Below are 7,955 nucleotides of genomic sequence, written 5' to 3'. Positions count from 1 at the left end.
CCCTCTGCATAAGAGACCGCCGTCATGTGCCGGGAATGGAAGGAGCAAGTAATTGCCATTGATTTTGTGTGACTGATGCGCAGCTGAAAGCAATAGCCTTCTCTCTTTTGCTTAAGAAGTACCATCAATTTATTTATTTATTTATTTCGGGTACTTTTACCCCGCCCTTCTCAACCCCTGAGGGGGGACTCAGGACGGCTTACAAAAGGCACAACTCGATGCCTATACAAAAATTATACATAGTGTACAAAATCATAGTTAAAACAATTATCACAGTTAAAACAATCATAACAATCAATATACATCACATCATATAAAAACTATTCACATGCTCAGCGTTCGTCTTTCAGAGTTCCAAATTCCATTCCATTAGTCATTTCCTGGCCATTCTCAAAGTCCTTTCTTTATCTGCACGATTGTCTGAATGCCTGGTCCCAAATCCATGTTTTCAGTTTTTTTCTAAAGGAAAGGAGTGATGTTGCTGATCTAATTTCCCTGGGGAGTGAATTCCATAGGTGAGGGGCCACCACCGAGAAAGCCCTGCTCCTCGTCCCTGCCAACCTCACTTGTGATAGATGCGGGGTCGAGAGCAGGGCCTCCCCAGAAGATCTTAGACTCCAGAGTGGGATGTAAAGGGAGATCCGTTCGGACAGATACACTGGGCTGGAGCCGTATAGGGTTTCGTAGGTCAAAACCAGCACTTTGAATTGTGCTCAGAACTGGATTGGCAGCCAGTGGAGCTGACATAACAGAGGGGTGGTGTGCTCCCTTTATGACCCTCCAGTGAGCAATTTGGCTGCCTCCCACTGGACTAGTTGGAATTTCCGAACAGTCTTCAAAGGCAACCCCACGTAGAGCGCATTGCAGTAATCTAATCGGGATGTAACAAGAGCGTGGACCACCGTGGCCAGATCCGACTTCCCAAGGTATGGGCATAACTGGCACACAAGTTTTAATTGTGCAAAAGCTCTCCCGGCCACCGCCGAGACCTGGAGTTCCAGGCTCAGCGATGAGTCCAGGATCACTCCCAAGCTGCGAACCTGCATCTTCAGGGAGAGTGTAACCCCATCCAGTACAGGCTGTAACCCTATACCCTGTTCGACCTTACGACTGACCAGTAGGACCTCTGTCTTGTCTGGATTCAGTTTCAATTTGTTAGCTCTCATCCAGTCCGACACAGCAGCCAAGCACCGGTTAAAGGTCTGGACAGCCTCCTTGGTGACAAGTGGAATATATCAATAAGAGCAATAAATCTCCCATATATACATACATCTACACACACACATATAAATACATATATAAATGAGATACGATATTATTAGAAATCATCTATCAGACATTCCACAGCAAGCTGGCTTCAGGAAAGGCAAAAGCTGCACATCTCAAGTGTTGAACCTGACTCAGCACATGAAGATGGCTTTGAAAGGCAGGATCACAGGAGCGGTCTTCATAGACCTGTCAGCGGCTTATGATACTGTAAACCACCGTCTCCTCCTGAGAAAAATGTATAATATCACAAAGGACGACCACCTCACCCGCCTCATAGGAAACCTGCTACAGAACAGGAGCTTTTTTCTTGAGTTCCAGGGCCAGAGAAGCAGATGGCGGAAACAGAACGGCCTGCCTCAGGGGAGCGTGCTTGCTCCATCCAAGTTCAACATCTACACAAATGACCAGCCACTGCCAGAAGGGACAGAGAGCTTCATCTATGCTGAAGTTCGTGCCATCACCACTCATGCAGGGAGCTTTGGGATGGTTGAACAGAAGCTCTACGAAGCTCTAGGTGCTCTTACTGCCTATTACAGGGGAAAACCAGCTGATCCCAAATCCATCTAAAACACAGACATGCACTTTTCACCTTAAGAACAGACAAGCATCCCAAGCTCTAAGGATCACGTGGGAAGGAATCCCATTGGAGCATTGCAGCGCATCCAAATCCCTGGGAGTCACTCTGGACCGTTCTCTGACCTACAAGAAGCACTGCCTGAACATCAAGCAAAAAGTGGGCACTAGAAACAATATCATATGAAAGCTGACTGGCACAACCTGGGGATCACAACCAGACACAGTGAAGACATCTGCCCTTGCGCTATGCTACTCTGCTGCTGAGTACGCATGCCCAATGTGGAACACATCTCACCACGCTAAAACAGTGGATGTGGCTCTTAATGAGACACGCCGCATTATCACGGGGTGTCTGCGCCCTACACGACTGGAGAAATTACACTGTTTAGCCGGTATCACACCACCTGACATCTGCCGGGAAGTAACAGCCAATAGTGAAAGGACCAAGGCAGAGACATCTCCAGCTCATCCTCTGTTTTGGTATCAGCCAGCACGTCAAGTACTTAAATTTAGAAATAGTTTTCTAAGATCTACAGAGACACTCGCTGGAACACCTCAGCAAGCGAGAGTCCAAAAGTGGCAGGCTCAAACCCAGCACCTTAACCAATGGCTGATACCAAATGAGAGACTCTTTCCTGGGCACACAGGAGACTGGGTGACGTGGTAGGCGCTGAACAGACTGTGCTCTGGCACCACGAGATGCAGAGCCAACCTTCAGAAATGCGGCTACAAGGTGGAATCCTCGACATGCGAGTGTGGAGAAGAGCATACCATTGACCACCTGCTGCAATGCAACCTGAGCCCTGCCATATGCACGATGGAGGACCTCCTTGCGGCAACACCAGAGGCACTCCAAGTGGCCAGATACTGGTCAAAGGACATTTAACCAACTACCAAGCTTGAAAACTTTGTGTTTTGACTGTTTATTTGTTTGTTTGTTTGTTTTTGTTAAAAATGTAATACAAAATGGGGGACAATGCCTGGCTCGAGAGCAGTACGTGTGAAAAAGATCTTGGAGTCCTCGTGGACAACAAGTTAAACATGAGCCAGGAATGTGATGTGGCGGCAAAAAAACCCAATGGGATTTTGGCCTGCATCAATAGGAGCATAGTGTCTAGATCTAAGGAAGTCATGCTCCCCATGCTCTATTCCGCTTTGGTTAGACCACACCTGGAATATTGTGTCCAATTCTGGGCACCACAATTCAAGAGAGATATTGACAAGCTGGAATGTGTCCAGAGGAGGGCGACTAAAATGATCAAGGGTCTGGAGAACAAGCCCTATGAGGAGCGGCTGAAGGAGCTGGGCATGTTTAGCCTGAAGAAGAGAAGGCTGAGAGGAGATATGATAGCCATGTATAAATATGTGAGAGGAAGCCACAGGGAGGAGGGAGCAAGCTTGTTTTCTGCTTCCTTGGAGACTAGGACGCGGAACAATGGCTTCAAACTGCAAGAGAGGAGATTCCACCTGAACATGAGGAAGAACTTCCTGACTGTGAGAGCCGTTCAGCAGTGGAACTCTCTGCCCCGGAGTGTGGTGGAGGCTCCTTCTTTGGAAGCTTTGAAACAGAGGCTGGATGGCCATCTGTCAGGGGTGATTTGAATGCAATATTCCTGCTTCTTGGCAGAATGGGGTTGGACTGGATGGCCCATGAGGTCTCTTCCAACTCTTTGAGTCTATGATTCTATGAGTGACAAAAGCATCAACTCCATAGAATTCCTCCTATACCAGCCTATGCCATAAACTTGTAGCTAAAATGATGGAAAACTGGACAAAATCAATAGTATTTTAAAATCACAAAACTACAATCTGAAGCGTCCTAATTGGGCAATGTAATAGCAAGGAATGATGCTCGACCGCTCTGGTATCGACTGGTATGGACTGCAGCTGCCTGGCGCTTAGACTATAACCAGAAAAGACAGAAGGAAGTACTGCGCATGCGCAGTCTCTGCCCTGGGTGGGCTCGCGCTGCCCGGGATTCTGTGGCTCCTTCTGCGCCTGCGCGGGCCAATTGCAGCTGCTTTTTTGAATGGTGTTTGCAGCTGAGTGCCTGGAAAAGGGGTCTTTGCAAGCTTCAAACGTCATTTTTCAACTCTTGCAGTGCTTTATCCTACCGGTTAGTACTTGAAGTGCCTTTTAGTTCTTGCATTTTGGCAAATTAAATAGTAATGAAACTACCATTAAAAACATGCACTCCAGTAGAGAAGTTGCATGGGATTCTAGGGTTATCTGATGGACTTTTCATATTGATTACATATATATGTAATGTTTCAAAAGTAATGTTTGCAGAGGCACCAGGAAGGCAAAAGGTTTGCATTATTATTATTATTATTATTATTATTATTATTGCATTTCCTTTAAATATTATAATACTACAGAGTATTTAGTCTCATATTTTGTAAGACTTTTCACCTTCTCTGCCCAAGTGAAAACTACAAATCCCAGTATTCCACATAGAACTCCAGTACGCTGATGATAACAGTCTCTGCTCATTCAGAAGACCTACAATGTCTGTTATAGAATTCCAATACGCTGACGATAATGTAGTCTGTGCTCATTCAGAAGACCGACAACGTCTCTTATAGAATTCCAATACGCTGACAATAATGTAGTCTGTGCTCGTTCAGAAGACCGACAACGTCTCTTATAGAATTCCAATACGCTGACGATAATGTAGTCTGTGCTCGTTCAGAAGACCGACAACGTCTCTTATAGAATTCCAATACGCTGACGATAATGTAGTCTGTGCTCGTTCAGAAGACCGACAACGTCTCTTATAGAATTCCAATACGCTGACGATAATGTAGTCTGTGCTCGTTCAGAAGACCGACAACGTCTCTTATAGAATTCCAATACGCTGACGATAATGTAGTCTGTGCTCGTTCAGAAGACCGACAACGTCTCTTATAGAATTCCAATACGCTGACGATAATGTAGTCTGTGCTCGTTCAGAAGACCGACAACGTCTCTTATAGAATTCCAATACGCTGACGATAATGTAGTCTGTGCTCGTTCAGAAGACCGACAACGTCTCTTATAGAATTCCAATACGCTGACGATAATGTAGTCTGTGCTCGTTCAGAAGACCGACAACGTCTCTTATAGAATTCCAATACGCTGACGATAATGTAGTCTGTGCTCGTTCAGAAGACCGACAACGTCTCTTATAGAATTCCAATACGCTGACGATAATGTAGTCTGTGCTCGTTCAGAAGACCGACAACGTCTCTTATAGAATTCCAATACGCTGACGATAATGTAGTCTGTGCTCGTTCAGAAGACCGACAACGTCTCTTATAGAATTCCAATACGCTGACGATAATGTAGTCTGTGCTCGTTCAGAAGACCGACAACGTCTCTTATAGAATTCCAATACGCTGACGATAATGTAGTCTGTGCTCGTTCAGAAGACCGACAACGTCTCTTATAGAATTCCAATACGCTGACGATAATGTAGTCTGTGCTCGTTCAGAAGACCGACAACGTCTCTTATAGAATTCCAATACGCTGACGATAATGTAGTCTGTGCTCGTTCAGAAGACCGACAACGTCTCTTATAGAATTCCAATACGCTGACGATAATGTAGTCTGTGCTCGTTCAGAAGACCGACAACGTCTCTTATAGAATTCCAATACGCTGACGATAATGTAGTCTGTGCTCGTTCAGAAGACCGACAACGTCTCTTATAGAATTCCAATACGCTGACGATAATGTAGTCTGTGCTCGTTCAGAAGACCGACAACGTCTCTTATAGAATTCCAATACGCTGACGATAATGTAGTCTGTGCTCGTTCAGAAGACCGACAACGTCTCTTATAGAATTCCAATACGCTGACGATAATGTAGTCTGTGCTCGTTCAGAAGACCGACAACGTCTCTTATAGAATTCCAATACGCGGACGATAATGTAGTCTGTGCTCGTTCAGAAGACCGACAACGTCTCTTATAGAATTCCAATACGCGGACGATAATGTAGCCTGTGCTCGTTCAGAAGACCGACAACGTCTCTTATAGACTTCCAATACGCGGACGATAATGTAGCCTGTGCTCGTTCAGAAGACCGACAACGTCTCTTATAGACTTCCAATACGCTGACGATAATGTAGCCTGTGCTCGTTCAGAAGACCGACAACGTCTCTTATAGACTTCCAATACGCTGACGATAATGTAGCCTGTGCTCGTTCAGAAGACCGACAACGTCTCTTATAGACTTCCAATACGCTGACGATAATGTAGCCTGTGCTCGTTCAGAAGACCGACAACGTCTCTTATAGAATTCCAATACGCTGACGATAATGTAGCCTGTGCTCGTTCAGAAGACCGACAACGTCTCTTATAGAATTCCAATACGCTGACGATAATGTAGCCTGTGCTCGTTCAGAAGACCGACAACGTCTCTTATAGAATTCCAATACGCTGACGATAATGTAGCCTGTGCTCGTTCAGAAGACCGACAACGTCTCTTATAGAATTCCAATACGCTGACGATAATGTAGCCTGTGCTCGTTCAGAAGACCGACAACGTCTCTTATAGAATTCCAATACGCTGACGATAATGTAGCCTGTGCTCGTTCAGAAGACCGACAACGTCTCTTATAGACTTCCAATACGCTGACGATAATGTAGCCTGTGCTCGTTCAGAAGACCGACAACGTCTCTTATAGACTTCCAATACGCTGACGATAATGTAGCCTGTGCTCGTTCAGAAGACCGACAACGTCTCTTATAGACTTCCAATACGCTGACGATAATGTAGTCTGTGCTCGTTCAGAAGACCGACAACGTCTCTTATAGACTTCCAATACGCTGACGATAATGTAGTCTGTGCTCGTTCAGAAGACCGACAACGTCTCTTATAGAATTCCAATACGCTGACGATAATGTAGTCTGTGCTCGTTCAGAAGACCGACAACGTCTCTTATAGAATTCCAATACGCTGACGATAATGTAGTCTGTGCTCGTTCAGAAGACCGACAACGTCTCTTATAGAATTCCAATACGCTGACGATAATGTAGTCTGTGCTCGTTCAGAAGACCGACAACGTCTCTTATAGAATTCCAATACGCTGACGATAATGTAGTCTGTGCTCGTTCAGAAGACCGACAACGTCTCTTATAGAATTCCAATACGCTGACGATAATGTAGTCTGTGCTCGTTCAGAAGACCGACAACGTCTCTTATAGAATTCCAATACGCTGACGATAATGTAGTCTGTGCTCGTTCAGAAGACCGACAACGTCTCTTATAGAATTCCAATACGCTGACGATAATGTAGTCTGTGCTCGTTCAGAAGACCGACAACGTCTCTTATAGAATTCCAATACGCTGACGATAATGTAGTCTGTGCTCGTTCAGAAGACCGACAACGTCTCTTATAGAATTCCAATACGCTGACGATAATGTAGTCTGTGCTCGTTCAGAAGACCGACAACGTCTCTTATAGAATTCCAATACGCTGACGATAATGTAGTCTGTGCTCGTTCAGAAGACCGACAACGTCTCTTATAGAATTCCAATACGCTGACGATAATGTAGTCTGTGCTCGTTCAGAAGACCGACAACGTCTCTTATAGAATTCCAATACGCTGACGATAATGTAGTCTGTGCACGTTCAGAAGACCGACAACGTCTCTTATAGAATTCCAATACGCTGACGATAATGTAGTCTGTGCACGTTCAGAAGACCGACAACGTCTCTTATAGAATTCCAATACGCTGACGATAATGTAGCCTGTGCTCGTTCAGAAGACCGACAACGTCTCTTATAGAATTCCAATACGCGGACGATAATGTAGCCTGTGCTCGTTCAGAAGACCGACAACGTCTCTTATAGAATTCCAATACGCGGACGATAATGTAGCCTGTGCTCGTTCAGAAGACCGACAACGTCTCTTATAGAATTCCAATACGCGGACGATAATGTAGCCTGTGCTCGTTCAGAAGACCGACAACGTCTCTTATAGAATTCCAATACGCGGACGATAATGTAGCCTGTGCTCGTTCAGAAGACCGACAACGTCTCTTATAGAATTCCAATACGCGGACGATAATGTAGCCTGTGCACGTTCAGAAGACCGACAACGTCTCTTATAGAATTCCAATACGCGG

At 45.2% G+C, this 7,955-nt stretch overlaps 1 protein-coding gene across 2 annotated transcripts in view; it reads left to right on the top strand.

Annotated features, from left to right (window-relative positions):
- Positions 1 to 3,815: 3,815 nt before the first annotated feature.
- FAN1 (FANCD2 and FANCI associated nuclease 1) overlaps positions 3,816 to 7,955 on the top strand; it is a 43,595-nt gene continuing 39,455 nt past the window's right edge. For both annotated transcript variants that reach the window (XM_060755782.2, XM_060755781.2), the window contains exon 1: positions 3,816 to 3,961. The gene's annotated coding sequence lies outside the window, so the exon portion shown is untranslated. The remainder of the gene's footprint in view (positions 3,962 to 7,955) is intronic.

Source organism: Anolis sagrei, chromosome 9 (assembly GCF_037176765.1).
Source record: "Anolis sagrei isolate rAnoSag1 chromosome 9, rAnoSag1.mat, whole genome shotgun sequence".
NCBI classification, from domain to species: Eukaryota; Metazoa; Chordata; class Lepidosauria; order Squamata; family Dactyloidae; genus Anolis; species Anolis sagrei.
Note: the sequence above shows the minus strand (reverse complement) of the source record. Positions and strands in the feature narration are given on the sequence as shown.